At 31.3% G+C, this 21,898-nt stretch overlaps 1 pseudogene; it reads right to left on the bottom strand.

Annotated features, from left to right (window-relative positions):
- Positions 1-894: 894 nt before the first annotated feature.
- On the bottom strand, positions 895-15,351 carry LOC139524885 (uncharacterized; annotated as a pseudogene).
- Positions 15,352-21,898: the final 6,547 nt, after the last annotated feature.

The following is a 21,898-nucleotide window of genomic DNA, read 5'->3' as shown; positions in this document are numbered from 1 at the left end:
GATAACCAATTATGCCTGTTTGTGTTAACAACGCATGTAAAGGTCACACAGTGATAAGTCATAGAAGAGACAGGGAATAACAAACATTGGTTGTCCATATAAGTCGGAAATATGACATTTAAATGTTCCAGTCGTTCCATCGTTTTTTTTTATTTTGTCAATATTAATGGACCTTCCCATTTTGAATTTAGCTTTGCGTTTGGTAGTTTTGTTTTTCCATTTTTTTGCATAAATTTGCAATCTTTATGTCAGAATTTTCTTATAAAGTAACGAAAATAAATAAATGGCGTATTGCTCAGATATACTGAATGTTGTTACAGCCGATTTCATTGAGTTTGTAGGTAAATGTAATATCTTTGGTTAGCTTAATTGCTTGCTAGCCGAACCGTGAAGTCATTATTATGTAAGGTATACTACCCTCTATAAATCTTACATTTACCTACTGGACTGATATTCGCGATACCGTTGATGGGTGACCGAAAGTTGCGGAGGGGATTTTCACCTTAGGAATACGTGCTTCGGTTTTGGCAATATTTATAACAATTTCTCTTAAATTCTCCATTCAAATCTAAATGTTACTTAGCAATTAAGGTTGCAAGTTTCTCAGGCAAAGCTTAGATGTATTCAGCTATTTTCATTAGATCCTTTTTTGTGTTGATTTCATTTAAGAAGACAAATTTAAATACTCTTAATTGTACACTAGATTTATATATTTTTACAATTGCAAACCAATTTGTTTTCGTCGATGTGTTTTTCTGTTTTTGTCTTTGTTTGTTTGCATAGCGGTGGTTTTAATTATTAGATTCCTCATTTATGTCTGTTGTATTAGCTTTCCCGCAACGTTTGAACGTATTTCACATGGTTTAACTGGCAAAATAAGACATAATGATATAAGTTTAGATATTTTGATAGAATATTATATGGTATATGCCTATAACTGTTATGACTTTGGCAAAAAAAAGATTATTAAGTAGAACTTAAAATCAACATTTCAAACCATTCTAGACTAAATGTTAATTTCAGATTCAAACGCTCTGACCACCCAAACGTATGGCCTCATCTTCGTGACTTAACACTGCATGTGTGATGTAAGACAACGTATCATTTTCGAAGCGTGGGTCCATCATTCTTTTGTTCAGATCATATATTTGTTGATGTTAGTTCTGACTCAACACATCTCTGACTCAACACATCGTCATTGTCAGTATCACTTGGGGCTTTAAAGCTGAAGTTATCATTCACCGAATAACAACTCTGTAATGTTTGATGATACAAGATATCTGTAATATCAACAGCATTATTGTCTTCGAATGAATTCTGCCTAAGTGCGTTGTCTCGAGTGACATTGTTTTGATTTTGAGAAATTTGCGGAATGTGTTCACTTATATTGTAATCAAGGAAGGATTCATTTACTGGTTTATCACTATCCACACTTTCAAAAGAATTAAAGTGAATATCAATAGCAGATTCACACTGCCCATAGGTCCCAAAATTTGTATTCGACAAATTGGTCCGTTGTTCATCATAATGTGCTGCTGATGCGATACATTCTGTCAAATCTTGCCCTTCTGTGGTGTCGGACAAAAGATCTGCAAAATACAGTAACCGACACGACGGGTATCCATTTGATGTATTTGGCATATCAACTCGTGAATATGTTTTGGAATTAAATATTCTGCTCCTGTGCATAGCTCGTCCAGAGTTAAGTTATCAGCAGTATAACTAAAATGTACAACTATACATTTGAATGGATTGTTAACATCAATAATACGTTCAGTAATTTGACTTATGGGTGGCATGAACAAATCAAATGTTTGATTTGGGTCTGTTGATTTGCCACATCTGTTTTCCTGGTTCTTCCAGGATTTAAATTGATGGTAAGTTAGGTCGGAGTTCACAATAATGACAAAATCGGCCTTGTCAATTGAGTTTATTACCCATTTAGATTTATTATCTAGATATTCACGAGGACACCATGGAGCATACATGACGTCGCAGTGACATTGAACATCTAGAAATATAGCAAATGCTTCGACAGCTTTCATATGTTGTAGATGGTCTTCTGCATTTACAACGTATACTTTGGGAAATTTGAGGAGATCGTCTGAATAAAAGAAAATTTCAAATAATTTCAGATTTAAAACAACATAAGCATGCCTAAAAATAACATAAACAATTTCATTATGTAACGAACACAACATCGCACCTCCCTATGTTTGTTATATATATGTTGATGTTTGTTTTTTTTTTTGCAGTGCAGTGATTTCTTTTGTCCGTTGTTTTCCTCTTATAGTTGATGCGTTTCCTTCGGTTTCTTTTGTAAACCGGATTTGTTTTCACTAAATCGAAATATGACCATTGAACAGCCGGCGGTGTACTACTGTTGCCTTTATTAGATATCTTTAATACCTTTTTAAGCATTAAGTGAAATTGGGAATAGGAATGACGTTTGTTGATTGAAATCATCTACATATGTTGTATTTACAAAGGACGTTTGGTAGAAATTTGCATACAGAAAAGTTGATGATTCGTCTTTTCTCCAGTGATTGACATTTACGTTAGACTTAAAATCTAATAGTATCGTAAAGTTCCATGGATAATCTTGATTACATGTTGATTGTAAGATTTTTAGCAATCAACTGTCAAACTAACGGTAAATGACAAGGACAAGCGTGGTAAAGTTCCTGGGCTCAATGACAAATTAAACAGGTAACAAAGACCTTCAGAGTTGGTGACGAAATTGAATTGAGCATAACTGTGAAGGAAAAAGAAAGCGTTTCTGTACCCCTATTTTGACAATGTTAACCTGTTATGTCTGTTTTGTTCACGCATCGTTGTAAATATAATGGAATTGGATGCGACTTCCATACAAGTGAGAGATTTAGCGCTATAAACCAGGTCCAATCCACCAATTCCTACATTTGAATGCCTGTGCCAAGTCAGGAATATGATAGCTGTTGTCCATTCACTTGATGTGTTTTATCATTTTATCATTTGATTTTACCAATTGCTTAGGGACTTTCCGTTTTGAATTTTCTTTTAAGTTCAGTATTTTTTGTGATTTAACTTTTTGACAAGGCCAATCGAAAAACACATGAGTTGTGAAGACCTTCTTACATTCGCCTTCTTTTTACTATCAGAAACCAGAATAAACTTTCAAAACTCTCAAAGAAACCCTAAGTCATACTTCATGTATGATTAATGTAGACTTTCAGAGAACTGCTCTTGCAAGATGTCGAAGGAAATTCAGTCGATGCATTCGAATTCCCTTAGACATGATCTTCCAAGTATTTGGGCACACATTCTACCCTTTTTTTTTTAAGGAAATCAAAGGTCAGTATCAATTTGTACATACATTAATACAGCGATGGGATTACAGAAGGAAAATAAATTTCCATTTGCTTTCAGTCATGCCATTTGAGATTGGCTTTACGTGTGCTTGCTGTAGCTGACACGAAGCAGAACATGGGAAGGGAATTCCTGATGACATTGAGGAATCTATTTAAAGATCGGTAGATCAACAAATAAGCTTTGGGGCATATATATTGACAGCAGATTCGTTTATTAAAACTATTGAAACTTGCACTAAAATCGAGCTTCCGAGGTTGAGGAGGCTGAGGTTTTAGAAGTAGAAATAGGAAGTCCTACACCACTTAAAACTATTTCAGGAAGAATGAAAATACACCAAATCTATACCAATTCAAAGAGAAAATTCAAATATATAAACATAAGCTGCAATAATATTCATTGCTATGAAGATATTTGTGATTTATTTGAACTTTTGCATGGTGAGGCACAGATCAAACAAAATTGATTGATCAACAGTCTGATGAATTGACAAATGCTGATACAACCACCCCGAGGCCAAACAATCTAAAAGGCTTTCTCGTAATTGTGAAGTTGACACAGAAATATGGCCAAACAAATTTCAAATACTACAGTGTCAAAAGGTGTCAGAAACTAGATATACCAAATTTATCACTATTGCTGTCATTTTAAAAAAGTAAAAGGATGGACAAAATAAAAAGTATAAATATTTTGTTTTCTGTGTAGTGATTTATGGTCTACTGTTAGTTTTTTTCGTCATATTTTTCTTTTTTGCCTTAGTATTGTTTGGTTCGTCAACTTGTGAATTGCTCCCTTTTTTATGCTATTGTATTAAATCATCTTACCTTTAATTTCTTCAATGGCATAAGTCCTTATGGTAGTATCCAAGGGTTCTTCGTGTTTTGCTGGCGTTTCTAGATCGATCTTTTTATGCTCTGAAAAAGTTGGTTTGAAAATGTATGATTGTTACATTTACTAGATAAAAAAATTAAGCATTATATCAATTTTTTTTTTAATTTTATCACAAAATCTCATTTAAGATTAGAAGAATAATGAGGAAGCACTTCATTCAAATATACAATTAAGAAAACTCATCTTAGATATAAGTGAAAAATCAAACTCCTGAAATTGACAGTAGGGAATAACCTGTAAAATCATGTAGTTTTTGCGGTATTAACTGAACTGACAGATCTTAATCAAGACATTATTCGCTTTCACCAGTAATGTACGTATTCAGTCAAAAATTAGAATTAAAGTCCTGTTTTTGTATACAGACTTTGATACAGCGTGGCTACAGACTATTGATATTGTAATTGGCATTGCTTGGCTAAACGTGCAGGTTTTTATATTTCTACTTTCTCCACGTACATAACCTCATTAAAACCCTGCTTCGCAAATCTAGTCTTATTTTGTTGAGCGAATAGACAAATTCTAATATAAAGCTATTTTAACAAGGGTATAAAAATTAGTCGTTGTAGTAGAGTTTATACTGTATTGATATCAGATACCTTCTCTTGTGCAAAAAGGGGCGAAAGACACCAAAAAGACATTCAAACTCATAAATCAAAAATAAACTGACAACGCCATGGCTAAAAGAGAAAAAGACAAACAGACAAATAATAGTACACCTTACACAGCATAGAAAACTAAAGACTAAGCAACACAAATCCAACCAAAAACTGGGGGGGGGGGTGATCTCAGGTGCTCCGGAAGGGTAAGTAGATCATATTCAAGATGTGGCACCCATCGTGTTGCTCATGTTATTACAAGACCGGTAAACAGTCTAACTCTGTAGATCACATTCGTGAAAAGGAAACGGGAGTTCAGTTACGATATTAGAAACATTGTAAAATTGCACCCTCAAGTATTTCTATATATAAAAACATGAAATATGCTTAACGAATCTTTTCGGAGTAAAATTGAGTCAAATCAAAGAAGTATTTAATTTTCAAATCATTGGTGTGTTTACTATCTATATTGTTATAGGTTATACCACGTTATTGCTATATTTCAACTCTATGGTATCGTACTTACTGTGCTTTCTTTTTCTACTTATGTACACATGGTAGACCAAAACGAATACCAGCAATACACAAAGTAAAGTTCCAAGTACAGCTCCAACAATCATTCCTGTTTTCTGATTGGTCCATGAAACTGAACTCAAGGACGTTATCTCCCGAGTATAAGCTAATCGTAACGAAGCTGCATTACGGATGTTGTCAATAGTGGTATAGGATCATCAGATGTTATGTTCTGTGTATGTACTGATGACAAAGATGTTTTAGCAAGGGTTGCGTTTTTTTCGGTATGAAGAATTTTCTGTGATTTTATTTTCCCTGTATGTTGGACTAACAAAGAAGTTGTAGTATAGGTGCTGTCAGTAGTGGTATCTATCTTTCCATCCGATGTTATTGTCTGTGTATGTGCTGATGATAAAGACGTTTTAGAACGGGTTGCGGTTTTTTCGACACATGGAATTTCCTGTGATGTTATTTCCGCTGTGTATGTTACTGGCAACGAAGTTGTAGTCTGTGTGCTCTTTCCATTTGATGCTAAGTTCGTTGAAGGTACTATTGTCACAGTAATTGTAATAACAAATCATTATGAGTAATGATGAAAAAAGATGAGTAGACATTGAAATATGAATATAGATATATATATAGTTATATCTACTAAAGATAATATGTCGTGAGCTTACATAGAATATTAATGCGTTCTGTGCAATTCACTGGAAAGGTGAAGGAGCATAATTCCTGATATCTGTGATTGATTTCAAGAATGACCCGTTAAAACTTATCTCTTCCGAAGGATTTAATGTGGCTTTCCCTATTTTTGCGCGCGCATTTGGATTTAATATAACTTCTCAACCGTGGGGTTCAAATTGACTATTTCTCAATGTTTTCATAAGAACTCCGAGAAAAATTCAAAATGAACAGTCTGTAATCAAACGGCAAAACCAAAAGCTAAAACACAACAAACGAATGGATAACAACTGTCATATGTTTGACATAATAAATTCATATTAAATAAATAGCAGGACGATATTGTCCCTTCATTTGTTTTTTTTACGTACTATGTTATCAAATAAACTCATCACTGAAGCCAGGATTAACATTTTGTGCATCAGACGTACGTTTCAGCTATACAAAAATCAAAAGTCTAATGAAAAAAATATAACTAAGGTAACTCCTGGGGCAGAAAGTCCTTAGTATTTCGAAAAATTCAAAGTTTTATAAACAGTTTATTGTAATTTTGACCACATCAAGAATGAGCAATTTAAACAGGTATAGATAGTAAAAGAGGGATGAAAGATACCAGAGGGATAGTCAAACTCATATCGAAAATAAGCTGACAACGCCATGGCTTTTAAAAAGACAAACAGACAAACAATAGTACAGAAGACACCACATAGAAACCTAAAAACTAAGCAACATGATCCCCACCAAAAACTGGTGTAGTGTTGGAAGACATTTTTTAAGGTAAATGCATTTGAGGATGGGTGATAAATCAATATACAAATGGATTAGTTCATTACTCAAATATTTTAAAGTAGACCCCTCAATGACGATCCAGGCTACTTATTTAAATGAACAAAATGTAAAATAAATTGAACGATCCTGTGAACGCAAATTTTCACGTTTGATAATAGTTTTTCTTTCTAGTAAACAACGTTATATTGAAACAAATAGTTGTAAACATTATTCTGTCCGGAACAAATGCACTAGTATTTCATAATCTTATAGGACGTTAAGCAACCAACAATCAATCAATCAATCAATCATAATCTTCACGGTGGGTATGGTTGTCCTGCGAGAGAACGTACTGTGCTGGTGATTTGGTCCTGACGGGTGCTGGTGGGTCCTGATTCTGTGCTGGTGGGTTTGTTTACATTGTATCAGAACGGCAATAAAACGACTGTTTTGTTGCTTAATTTTTCTCTGATGCGTCACAAGTACCATGCAAAGTATATTACAACAATATAAAATTGCAAAAGTCGTGCAAGTTCGTTAAACGGAATTGTCCTGACGATGTGCTGGTGATAAGAAAAACGGTCCTGGTTCTGTGCTCCTATGTCCTGGTTCTGTGCCTTTATATTTTAGTTAAAAGTGGCAAATATTTAGTCAAGATCATTGATGCTGTACTGTTATTGACTACTAGTAATTAACTGTTGTCTGCTTTCTTGAAATTGACATTGTTATGAATCTGTTTACTGTTATTATGAGAGAAGAAAAAAAAACCTATTTTTTATTCTTTTTATAATTAACTGTGATTTTATTTATTGGCCTGTTAATGGAACCCTTCTTGCCCCCTTTTAAGATAAGAAAATATGTTTACGATTTTCGGGATTACGATCATTTTGCAAGATCGCCAAAATACGTTGTAATTTATACAATACTTATATAAAGTAGATGATGTTGTATGTTTGTTGTCAATGGACAAATTTCCATAAGAAACCAAAGAAAGTAAAGGTTTTGTATAAAAATGGAGAGCAAAAATATAGAAGAAAGGACTTTCTGAGCGTTTGAATCATATGTCTTTAGCAGCTTAAAACACATTTGTTTGTGAAAAATTGAGTGCTGACTATAAGAATGACAATAGTATTGCGGGTTTGTTTGTTTGGTTTTTTTTTGGGGGGATGGGGGATAAGTTAGAGCGAGGTTACAGTGAAAGTGTTAAGCTTGGAATAGTTTCCCGTAAGATTTAAAAGTTGTATTTTAAAAGAAAAATGTATCTTACAGCTATTAAGAATCACTTGCTGTATCTGTAAGATTTTTTCAACATATTTTTTTTGTCTGAACGGTTATCAGGTATGTTTTTTTCGAAAGTTCGATAGAACACTAAAAAAAATCACTATTTTATGAAAGGGCAGACTAGAATATGTCAGAGAATATGTCAGAGAATGAAGACGAGATAACCTAGAGAACATTAACAAAACTAAGATTTCTTAGCTTTTTCATTTCAAAATTCCAAAATAAATAAATATTTTTGATAAAGAATTACAGGGGAGGAAGTGAACAATGTGTCCTACTTTTCTATATTTAAATATTTTTATGAATAAAAAATCAAATGTGCCTTAATTATGATTGAAAATGAGTAAATGGAAAAACTACCAAACTAAAATATATTTTTATTTTAATATTGGTAATATCACTAAGCTTTTAAGTTTTGTGTGTCAAACACACCATCTCTGTAGTAATGACTCCTTATTAAGATATTTCACATCTCCATTTTTTTTCTGCATTTTTTTATATTGTGAATTCTTAGTATTATTATATTAAAATGTAGACTTAATTTATATTTAAAAAAACTGAATCTAAAGCCAGATAGATCAAACATTTTTGTTTCTATCTATCTGTTTTCAGGACTTTAACAATCAACGTAAACACGCCTGGAAAGTAAAATGCGTACTAGGCTGTCTGTAATCGACCATTTTTAGACACCCTCCTAAAAAACAAGCCGGGGTGGGGGTTCAGAGATGCAAATTAAGTACTTAGATCAATATTTTATATTTTCGTGTATGGTTTATCACCCCCTCCTGTGGCCTGTCAATTACGAAAATGTGCAAACTGCAATAGTATCAAAACAGCACAGACAATGAATAATAGAGATATAATTTTGTACATATACATGTATCAAGGGGAAACTTCTTGCAAAGCATTATTATTTATAGTTCATTATTGTATTTAGTAGAAAAAGAGAATTTGGTGAAAATAAAATCACTATTTTTGTAGAAAATTCACAGACCTTTGTACAGAAATTTTTGTTATGTTTAGCATGGGATCAACACAAGGGTACATTATCCTTAAAAATCTATTTAAAAGTATTTGAAACTAACGTTTACTTTGTTAATTGTGCCTTCAATTTCAAAAATTAAAATATCTCGTAACTTCATACATGTACTACCAATTGAGTATAAAACAAGTAAATAAGTTTAAAAAAGAAATTCTTAGATTAAACACCTAGATTTAACTTTAAAAAGTCATAACAGTTTAAAACAATACAAATCTACACACACAAATAACTGGCTTAATTTCAACTGATTTTCAACCCGAATCGCTATAAGATCATATATAAGCTCAACTGTGTCGAGGGATCGTGTGAGGTTCATTTATTGTCTTGGCGTCCGTATTACAATGACCAAATGTTACCAAATGATTTTTTCAAGAGTGAATCTAGGAAAAACAATATTCATCAACAAACCAGACCACTGTCTGTAAAAATGTATTCGAGTTTTTAGTTACAGCCGATTCCATTGAGTATGTAGGCAAATGTTATATCATTGGTTAGCTTGCTTGTTAGCTAAACCGTGAAGTCATTGTTAGGTAAGGTCTATACCCTCCTTTCGAATTAGCCTGGTCCTACAGACAGAAAGATGTGTCATTTGTCGGACTAGTCTACTCTTAAAGTAGGGTAGTTTACATAACCTAACAATGACTTTTCTGTTCAGCAAGCAAGATAACCAAAGATATTCCCTTTGTCTACACACTCATTGAAATCGGCTTTAATATTGCAAATGTTCAAGCAATTAGGGCAAATCTTACCGAGTAAAAAAAATCAAAATGTCTATCACCTTGCACATTTCAGAAAATTCAGATCAGATAACGAAACTGGGTCCAGCAACATTTATAAGCAATTTAAGATTTTGACCCTCACAGTTTCCATTCACCACAAATATTCTCGTTACAACGAATCAAATACCAGTTGCAGCCTTTTGTTTATCTATTAATATATGTATACGGATAAAGTTATGAAAGGCAGCAGGGTCACCAGGGTGAGGAGTCCATGTCATCTGAAATAAATGCTAAGCATAAATCTAGAAAGCGGCAGATAATCATGGCATTAAAAAAACTCTCTTCTTTTCGACTTTTTTTCGAACAAATTGACACATAAAATGAATTATATAGTATTATGGAATTTTTAACTTGTTTTCAATTCATTGGTTACACCTTTTACTAGGATAACAGTCCTGTCAAGTATGAGCTGGGTAAAATATTTCAGAAAAGAAGATGGAAATGTGAAAGTTTCCGTGCGTCAGGTGCAACAGCATACGAACAGCTAACATGTCTCGTCAGGGTGGAAGCTAAAAAGTCCACGAAAATTTGATTTAAAACCTTTATTCGTTCCAACAAAGATATTGTGATTTTGTTGAGGATTTAACCATCTACGACAACAAAATTTCTTTTTTTTTTTAGAATTTACAGCTCTTCTATAAATATATGCAAAGCAAACCATTGATTAAATTGCTTGCTATGATTGTTTAGATGTTTGTAAACGACAGGTAAGTAGTCTGTTTACTATATACTACAATTTATTTGGATAATAAACATTAACTTCAATTCCTGTCAGTTTGTATTGTCCAATCAAATCCAAGTATGTATTGAAACTCCGCCTACATATTGTTTGAAAACATCCAAGCAAACATAGCAAGCAAGTCAATCAAAGTTTGTTTTTGCATGCTTTTATAGAAGAGCTGTACTATATAATGCAAGGAAGCGTTTAAGTCTTTCGCCAAAAAATACTATCAATTTATTTTTGTCCTATGTAAACTTACGTACCATTTCCTTCCATTCATGATCATTAAATTGAACTGTAAAAAATTGCTTGGTACCTTCTTAATTCCTTTATGAGTCTTATGTAAACATAATTATGACAATAACTGTTGTGAGAACAAGATTCACTGCACATTTTCAAAGTTTTGCTTCATCAAACATTAAAATGTGAACTTAAGTTTTGAGACTTTTGTAATCTACACAATTGGGATTTTTGTATATGAGAACATGGTTTATCTATTAGTTGAAAATGCGGCTTTGAACTAGCTTTCAGTACCTGCAAGCATTCGCTATTCAATAATGTGTGTCTTTGTGTTATTATTTTATGTAATAAATTGTTGTGTTGGTACACCACTGTAACAATGAAGGAGGAAATGAGGAGGGTTGGTTGGGTGGAAGTGGGGAGGGGTATGCGGAGCGCTAACAAACATGTCTATGCGGCATTGGCTTTGATCATTGTTGAAGCATCAATGTAAGGGGCATTTAAAATATCTTAATAAAACTATTCTTATTTTAGATACTGATATTGGACGAAAGATGTTGCCCTTTTATGTAATTATTTAATACAAGTTACGATCATTTCAAAACACATATTAAACAGCCAAATGGATGCACAAGAGCTAAAATAGGAGTCATAGATCCTATTGACAACAATTATCTGCCCAATTTTATTGATTTTGTAACATTTGTTTCAAATATGACCAACTTCTTATCCAAAATCACCAGCACCGTATCAGGACCCACCAGCACAATGACAGGACCCACCAGCACAGTATCAGGACATGAATAAATTGAGAAAATGCTAAATGTTAATAAATTGCAATGTTTTTTCACAAAATAGTTTTGTCGCGTGGATTGCGGTATAGAAAGCGGACTCTATGAGCATTTTTGTTTTATTTTTTCAGTTCGAGATTTTCTGAAAATGAGCATTTCTGTGTTACGCTTACTGAAAAAGTTTAGAGGGTCAACTTTTTAATGGTTTACATATGAACCCATAAGAAACAAAATTGAAAAATCTCAACCGTTTTCTTCCATTTTGTATGAGTGAAAACGTCAAAAATCATTATTTTCGTCTTTGTTTACATTTTTTCATTGATCACCAGCACCCGTCAGGACCAAATCACCAGCACAGTACGTTCTCTCGCAGGACAACCATACCCACCGTGATCTTATAGACAGTTTATGCAATATTAATGTATGTTTAATTGTATTTTTTTATAAAGCTGAATGTAACACAAATTTATCTAGTTAACGATTACTGTTTATGTGAAATAGACTGATACCAATATACATTTGTTATTAAAACATATAACATTTTTGTATTTAAAAGTATTTTCTGCTCTTTATAGATGAACTGTACTTACTGTCTTCTATTATCAGAGAACCTGTTGAAGTTCTACCACAGGAGTAGCAATTTTGAGGTTCAACCTTAACAAAACAAAAAAATTATGAAACACGACTAAAACTGTAAAAAATAAACTTATTTTAAAAGAGAAAATAAATATGATTATATGTTATTTTGGGGAATGTCATACATCTATGGATAATATATTTGTATGTTCTACTTAAACTCTACTTAATTTAAACAAGGTCGCCAGTACATTAATCTGCAAATTTCTTATACAAAAATACAGAGAGAAAAGGTATAAATAGCTAATTTTATTATGAATCGAGATTTTTCCCGAAAGGGAACAAGTTTTTGATGGGGTTCGTGTTGCTTATTCTTTAGTTTTCTATGTCGTGGCATGTGTACTATTGTTTGTCTATTTGTCGTTTTCATTTTTAGCCATGACGTTGTCAGTTTATTTAAGATTTATGAGTTTGACTGTCCCTCTGGTATCTTTCGTCCCTCATTTACAAGAAGATATCAGAAAAAAAAAATATACCGATAGAATGCAATTATTGATCTCTATCGAATTTATCTTACTGCTTGTTAATTGTGATATCATGAATACAAAGGTGTCATCATGAATAGGCCGATATGAGTATGTCACAAATTTGGTGTGTTTGAAAATTTGCAAATTTTGTAGACGACTATATATTCCTTTATAGTCTTTATCGACATTGAACAGTTATCAAACAAACAGAAAGTTCAAGCTGAACAAAGGTCATGTTCATTATAACAGACAGGTCAACCGACACGATGTGTATACATCTCACACGAGTTTAATGTCTTTCACAGTCTTAGATCCTTGTATACCAGATAATTTAAGTCGTCTGATCTTTATATTTACCGATTGTTTCCTAATCCCTATTGTAATATATCGACTTAGTGTGAATACGTATGACTAGTGATGTATACTTATAAATTTATAACATTAGTAGACTGATATTGTATGGCACGCCGTTTTTATATTTATTCAAATTTGAAGATATCTTATTTATTTAACAAGATATCTTATTAAGTATTAAGATATCTTTAATTTTTATAAGATATCTTATTTAATTTGAAAGTAAATAAGATATCTCCATTAGTTTATAAGATATCTCTATTAGTTTATAAAATATCTCTATAAGTTAATAAGATATCTATTAATTAATAAGATATCTATTAATGTATAAGATATCTTATAAAGTATATAAGATATCTTACTTCTTTATAAAGATATTTTTTAAATACATACTTTATAAGATATTTTATTAATTAATAGAGATATCTTATAAACTAATAGAGATATCTTATTAACTTATGGAGATATCTTATATATTAAATAAGATATCTTTATAACCAATTAAATAAGATATCTCTATAAGTTGATAAGATATCTCTAAAAGTTTATAAGATATCTCTATTAGTGTATAAGATATCTCTATAAGTTAATAAGATATCTCTATAAGTTAATAAGATATCTCTAAAAGTTTACAAGATATATCTATTAGTTTATAAGATATCTCTATAAGTTAATAAGATATCTCTATTAATTAATAAGATATCTTTATCTCTATTAATTAATAAGATATCTTATAAAATATATAAGATATCTTACTTCTTTATAAAGATATCTTTTAAATACATACTTTATAAGATATCTTATCAATTAATAGAGATATCTTATAAACTAATAGAGATATCTTATTAATTAATAGAGATATCTTATAAACTAAAAGAGATATCTTATTAACTTATGGAGATATCTTATTAAGTAAATAAGATATCTCTATTATTAACTATATAAAAGATATCTTATATAGTTAATAAGATATCTTATAAATTAATAGAGATATCTTATATTTTAAATAAGATATCTTATATATTTAATAAGATATTTTTATAAATATTTTAATAAGATATCTTTATAAACATTTTAATAAGATATCTTATTTAATAAATCAGATATCTCAATTAATTAATATATAAGATATCTCATTTTGTTATTAAGATATCTCAATTAGTTTATAATTTATCTTATTTAACTAAATAAGATATCTCGAAATTGAATAAATATAATAACGGCGTGCCATACTATTGCCTTTTATTTATGCAAACTAATACAACTAGCTTATCTTTATTGTCCATAAAACTGTTTCCGGGTTTTGACTGGTTTCTTTTTTATACTGTTCTCTAGATTTTGATTAAAAATGATCCCTTTTTCAATGTTTTCTTAGTTAAATATCTTCTTACCGCCAAACATGTTTCAAATTTAAAACAATGAATTCCAAATTAATTTCTATATTCCTTACTTACTGTAACTTTATATCGTCCTGGTTGTAAATTGTCAAAAAAGTACATATTCTAGAAAACAAAATCACAAGTTCTTAACAAAACAGTATGATATAAAAATTAATTCGCTACATATAATGCTATGGCTTATTTTTATAATATCGAAATATTCCTTCGTACGAAAAAGCAACGATTTCTTGCTGCAAGTAATTCATAAAAATAAATTGCAAACATTTGATAGTCAATTAATTATATGTTATAACCGGAGAGGCAAAATTATCTTAAGGACATAATGCCTGTAACACGATAAAATAATAAGTTCCTTCTAACGATTTTAGCTTGTCTTCCTCTGACAAATTCTTTGGATCGAAAGGAAATTCCGTTACAATTTGAATATTGCAGTTAAATTCTCTCTAACTTTGTTTTTTACGCTTTGTTTCTTGTTTCATTTCGAACAGAAACAACCAAACAGAACAAGATGGGCAAATAATTATAGTAGGGTACATGAACAGAGCTACATAGCTGTAATTGTAAGGGAAAATTAAATTAAACAACAGAAAATGAAGAAAATTCTATTATCAAATATTCTTTATGTATAAAATTTAGATATTAAAATGGCACGATACATACCTTTGATATACTGACATCTCTTGCAAGTCTAAAATCATAACCATCCTTGTGAAGTTCAACTAATCGAACTTTGAATTCATGGAGCCCTGTCTCTTTTGGTGGATAATTAAATGCAATGTATATGCGTTTCTCTTGGCTACTAATGTAATATTGTATTGTTGGTGTCCATTCAACAGATGACATCATAACATTGATATCTGCAGATAAATTATATTTTAGTGTACAGAACGAATGTAAACTTAATTAATAAAAATGGTTAATTAATTACTTTATTATGCAATATACTTTCACCTGCATTAAATAAGGACATTAAGACACACATATGAAGAATCATTCCTTCAATGACCATACTGTTTACATGTATTTTGTTTGCCTTCTGTGTTTAGGAAACTTGCGTTCCTATTTTCAGATAAAGATTTTTTTAAAGTTAACAAGAATTTGTTATTTTATTTTAATGTAATGAATCAAATCATTAAAAGTAAAATAATTAAAAAAAGCACTCCAAAACGGAAAGTTCTGTATCAAATAGCGATACAAAAGCTAAAAAAGTTCAAACTAACGACTGTCATATTCTTGAATTGGTTCATACATTACCTTATGTAGAAAATGGTGGATACTATCATATTTTATGGCTAGCCAAACCTTTCACTTGTATGACAATAACATATAATTTGCCAAAGAAATTCTAAAGGCCTAAAAATAAGAAAAAGGTTTAACTCATCATATCGATAAGAAGAAATTACCAAACAAAACATAGACAGGACGTGGCAGGGTATATATCTACCCCACATCTTTAACAACAAAAATAAGACTCGAAGTAATTGTCGGTAGATTAAAGGATGTTGGCATTCAAGGAATAAACCTCTCAGATCTGTACTTCATGTATTATTTTTGTTGTTCAAGATGTGGGGTAGAGTATTAACAGTTACTGATAGCTAGTTCAAAACCTATAACAACTTATACAAAAAATTATGTATCTTAGACTACAATATCAATCAGTACACTTCAAACAACCAATGGATTTAGTGAAGACGCAAGAGTCAGCGAAAACGATTCATAAGTTTATTAGAATCGTGTCTGAATTTCTTGGCTCGTTTAACAACTTTACCTTTACTTGTTTTACTTGTTTGGCTTTATAAATATTTTGATATGAGCGTCACTGATGAGTCTTATGTAGACGAAACGCGCGTCTGGCGTGCTAAATTATAATCCTGGTACCTTTGATAACTATTTACCGTAAAAATTAGGATGTGCTATTTCGTTTCAAATATGTTTTTTTACAGGTAGAGTCAAACTTGAAAACAAAATCTTTATATCTATTGAAGTATTTAGGAATTAATTAATTTGTTGTGACGAAATTCCTGACTTAATAATTTACTAGTAATACATTAACTACGCTCATTGAAATTCAAATGCGTCACTACAGACACTAGCATAGCAAACTAGTTGTGATATATAAACACCGTTAGACGGAGCCAAGTGAACACCATCGTCCAAAAAAGGAAAATTAACAATGCAGAAAGAAAAATCATCCAATTTGTCGTCATTTTTTGTGTAGAGTTTCCATGGGTGCTACTGAAATATCTTAATCTGGAAAGTAAAGTTATTGCTGTAAATATTTGATTTTTTTAAAAGTAATGAAAGTAACTTTTAGTAGAAAATTCAGAGAAATCTTGATTATTCAACAAATTCATACGGTTTCTTTACTGAGTTTGGCCGTTTTCTGTAATTCATTTGACGAAAATAAAATGATAAACAAACATGAGTTTAAGACAACCACCGTAATACAGGCTCATGACTTAAAACAGAATGTGGTGGGGTTATACATGTTCACGCGCGTTTAACCATCCCTCCAACATGAACCAGTTGTGTAAAATCACAAGATAAAATCAATCTTTAAAAATCAGTAACAATTGGCTTAACTCGAAAGATCGATACGAGGCACAAAAAACAATAGACACCAAACACTGCAGTTACTGAATGCAAGTTAAAAGCTACGATAAATAAATCATGTGCTCACTGACTATTGAGCATCTATCAGTACTCATCCAACGGATTTAGTATAAAGCTGTCATAAAAAGTCTGAGAATTACATGACCTTGTGAACAGTGATGTCAGGATATAGGATACCTAGTTCGCATACTATCTGTAAATATATCGCAGTATATGTTTTATCTATGTTTTAATTTTTTTTTTAAATCAATGTTAGTACCAATAAAAACATTATATATTTTTTGTTGTGTTAAATGTTCGCTATATAAATACAAAGAAGATTATAAAATCGGTTTCAAGAACATATTAATTTTTTCATCGATTTGCGTATTGCCTTTTTTTCTAATTTACCATTTGCTCGAGATATATAACTTAGGGGAAAAGTTTAGACCTAAAACATGCTTAACACCACCACAATTTTGCGTCTGTCCCAATTTAAGAAATCTCTAGCCTGTTTTAGTAATAAGTAATTTTTTTCTAATTTTGTTCATTCGCATGTTTCGGAGTTAATTGTGACGTCCTCTCGTTGAACTAGTTTACATTTTCGTTAAAAGACCAACTGAAGCCCACCTTTGTGTACTGGATATGTTCACTGAGTTGAAGACAATTTGTGTCAATGTGCAGTGTTCTGCTCTTTGATCGGATTGTTGTTTCTTTGACACCGTGCCCTTTCTCAATTTTATTTATTCCGATTATTTTAAAATTCTCAGAACTATGAATGGTTTACCTAAATAAGACAGCGTAAAATCAAAAGATATGTAAAGGTCAACATTTGGTCTTCAACTTCACACACGTATATATGAAATAGACTAACGGTATATCGGCCTGTCTTGAGATGCTAGTATGTCCTCTGGTTGTTTAACATGTCAGTATATGTGACTTATGCATGGATCCAAATATAAACCCTTACAGTCTTAACTTATGCAATATGAAATTTATTGAATGAATGCGCTGAAACTAGAGTTAAATATGATCAATCCAAACACATTTATGCAAAAACCACCGGCAAATTAAGATACCCTTTAAGATATGTCCTAAATGTTTTAAACGTACATGCTGTCATATCTAAACATTTTTTAACAGTTTCAATTTACGATTTTTGGTAGACATGCAGCCATAAATCATAAGGAGAGGCTGAGGCGAACGATACTTATGAGACATTCAGCTCTCATTTTTCGAAATATATTGACAACGTATCGTCCAAAATAAAAGAAAAGACAATCCACAAGACAACCAAAATTAAAAAAAACAAAACTTAGAAGGGTAAACTAAAGACTAAGAAACTGGAAAAAGTTTTAAATACCTGTAATATGTTAACGGATTTTATTAGTCTCAAATTACTACCAGTCTGGCCCATGCCTTCTAATCGTATTGTGAATTCATCGAAACCTGGGTTTTTTTGGTGGATAATCAAATTTAATGTATATGAATTTCTCTATGCTGCTAATATAATATTGGATTGGTTGGTACCATTCAGCAGATGACATCATATTAATCGTATCTGAAGAAAAACAGTATTTTTTTTTTTAAAAGAACAAAAAGCCTATACAATTGTATTGATAATTTAAACTATATGCATTTGATAGCTATTTGTATCCATACGGGAAATGACAAAGGTTTTCGTAAAGTTTTAACGTCACACTAGAAAATGTCTGACGCCACAAACGAATAGTGATTGTTGTATGGCGTCAAAAAATTTGAGTGTCGCAGATTTTCAAATTGAGATAAAGTTTCGTTCAACTACTTTCAACTGAAGAATAGGAAAAAAGCAAATCTTTCAAATAACACTCATGTTTCTCTTTTGTATTTGCGACTTCAAGAAAAACTGCGTTGAAATAGATACCATCAGTTTTTAAGAATTTGTTCTTTACAAATATCAACCTACATTTAAAAGAGACGATTCCGTCTGGAGTTTATGACTATGAAGTTTGCAAAATGTGACGTTATGTTTATTTTATCACAACATGATTGCCTTGATTTTTATGACATTTTTTTTAAAAAGTGAATAATATACTGTGGTCGCAATTTTAAATCGAGCAGCTGATACTAACCGACGATGTTTTTTTTCTCCATAATATTAATTCATTACTTTATGTATTATCTTTTCATAATTTTTTTATGTTATTATAATTATGACGTAGCAGATCATTCGCTCTGCGCAATAATTTTCATACCAACCCCAAGCTTTTGAAAGGATGTCCAAAGACTATCGTTTCAATTCTCTCTCATATGTCATATTTGTACTTATTTTGGTAGTGCACGTCACGATTTAATTCTAACAATATCAGCTACATACATACAAAACATCAAGTTCAGCCATTAAAATTCCTGTTCTAATAAGCATATCTGAACTTTGTTGACGGAATCTTGATATTAAGTGATCAATGTATTTTATAATAAATGTCCTATTATTTCGTTTTGTGGATTGCATTAATTAATAATAGTACATTATTACTATCAATTATCAACTTTTCGAAGAACACAGAAAATGGTAAGTGGTAGAATGCCTCATGGTTATGTTCTTACTGTAAAATCTAAAGAAAAAAAAACTTACCTTTAATAGTGTTTTCAACCCTATAGTCATTAACCTATTGTGTACCCATACGTATATGATCAATTCTGATATACCACTTCATTATTTCTTAAATATAATATCAAATACTGGAGGTGCATTTAATTAAGAAACACAGGAACTCGGTTAGCGGATATATACATATATACGAATAAATGGTTGACTATTATCTTGAAGTTATAATATTTATATATAACTTCAATATAACAGTCAACCATTTTTCTTATGAGGGCATCGAACTGTTATAAAATTTAGCTGAAAGATATAATCTAAGATCAATCTATGACAGATATAGATGATTGGATATTCCAAAAGACATTTTATTTTAATTCATATCAGATTTATTGTCCATGTTAAAATGCTAAATCCCTTGGTTGTGTTTTCGTTGATTTTAGTCTCTGATGCCTTTTTTGTTTCATTTATTTACTCTTATTTTATTGATTTTGTATTTACAATGTGTCATAGATCAAATTTATTCGTTCAGTGTATGTTCACTTGTGTTAATATTTCTATTGATTGAGTCAAGTAAATTTTATTGATATTCTATAGTGTGCATTTCTATGTTGTTATGTTACACTATTGTTTCGGGTAAGGGTGAAGGTTGGTGCCTATCAAAAAGTTTAAACCCACTGCATTTGTTTGCACCTGTTCTAAGTTCGGAACCTGATGTTTAGTTATTGTGGTTTGTTGATGTGGTTCATAAGTGTTTCTCTTTTATTATATAGATTATGCCATTGTTTAGAATGATTTTACACCCTTTTGAGGCCCTTTATAGCTTGCCGTTCAGTGTGAGCCAAATCTTCGTGTTGAAGACCGTAATTTGACCTATAATGGTTTACTTTTACAAATTATGACTTGGATGGAGAGTTGTCTTATTGGCACTCACACCACATCTTCTGATATCTTTAATATATTATGAAATTGGTGTAGATTGAAAATACACCTTTCATTTCCGTTTTGATTTCATCATAATAAAAAAAAGCAATAATTAACAAGTTCTTGGTCGAGTTCGATACTTATACCAATAGTTCATGTCCCTTGTGCCTTTCACCGTATCAGTACGTCCTATCTCTGCAGGACACACTACTAAACGATGTATTGGGATGTGCAGTCATGATCTCACCCGAAGTTCGCCATAATACAGGAATTCACATTACTAAATGAAATCAGTTTCACATGTTGTTTTTTTATTCGTAAGGGTTACGCGGAACCCAGTGTCTCGCTAACTTTTGCTGTTAATCGCAGGCTCAACAAAAATGAGGAAAAAAATAATAGAAATATTCTTCTAATATTATACTAATGGAACCCAATTCGAATTTTTTGATTTTTAATGGACTTTTTCAACGTCTGAGTAGAAAGTTGATGTTCCAAGGGTGTGTCAAAGAACGTTTCGTCTTTTTTTCTAAAAGAATGTTCATTGGATAATACTATGACCGGACGAAAAGCATGCTAATTATTTGGACTATCATTTTTCTGACTTTAATTACTATATCTTTCAATTGTCATTTTTAGCTCAAATATTCCCACACAATTATCTTTGGTTTAAAATGTATGTTTCTACTAATCCGATAATGGACTTCGTATCTACGTGTCAAAGACAGTTTTTAGCAGATTATCTGAACAATGGACAATAATTGCCTAATCCGTTGTTACATGTATTTCTAAATTATTCTGTTTTATATACTTCTTAAAAATAATTTATATTCAGTTTTAGATAGGTTCTTAAACCGTAAACACCGGACTCAATATTGTAACATCGTTTATATTCTTGTTGGATCGTTTATTAAATTGTTAAACTTTATACCGACTTGAATCTTCATCTTAATACCCAGCAAATAATCTGGTTATAATACCAAGACCGTGTTGATGAATTTTCCGTATCAACTTCACAAATAAGACACGATGGTCTTGAAGTAATGATTCTAGGTACATTCGTTGTTAATCATTTTGATAACGTGTATGCTTTTATTTGTCTTAGTAAATTGTTACCTTTATTGTATAATATTATTTTGGCATTATCCGTCATTGTGACATGTGCTATGTTAATCATTGTATTATTGTGTGTTGTTTTCTGCTAATGTGCTTTGTCAATATGCATTTTTGGTTTTTTGTTGTTGACATATTTGTTTGATTTTATAGTGATGAAGATTAGAACACAATGTTGAC

This window comes from Mytilus edulis, chromosome 1 (genome assembly GCF_963676685.1).
Source record: "Mytilus edulis chromosome 1, xbMytEdul2.2, whole genome shotgun sequence".
Taxonomy (NCBI): Eukaryota; Metazoa; Mollusca; class Bivalvia; order Mytilida; family Mytilidae; genus Mytilus; species Mytilus edulis.
Note: the sequence above shows the minus strand (reverse complement) of the source record. Positions and strands in the feature narration are given on the sequence as shown.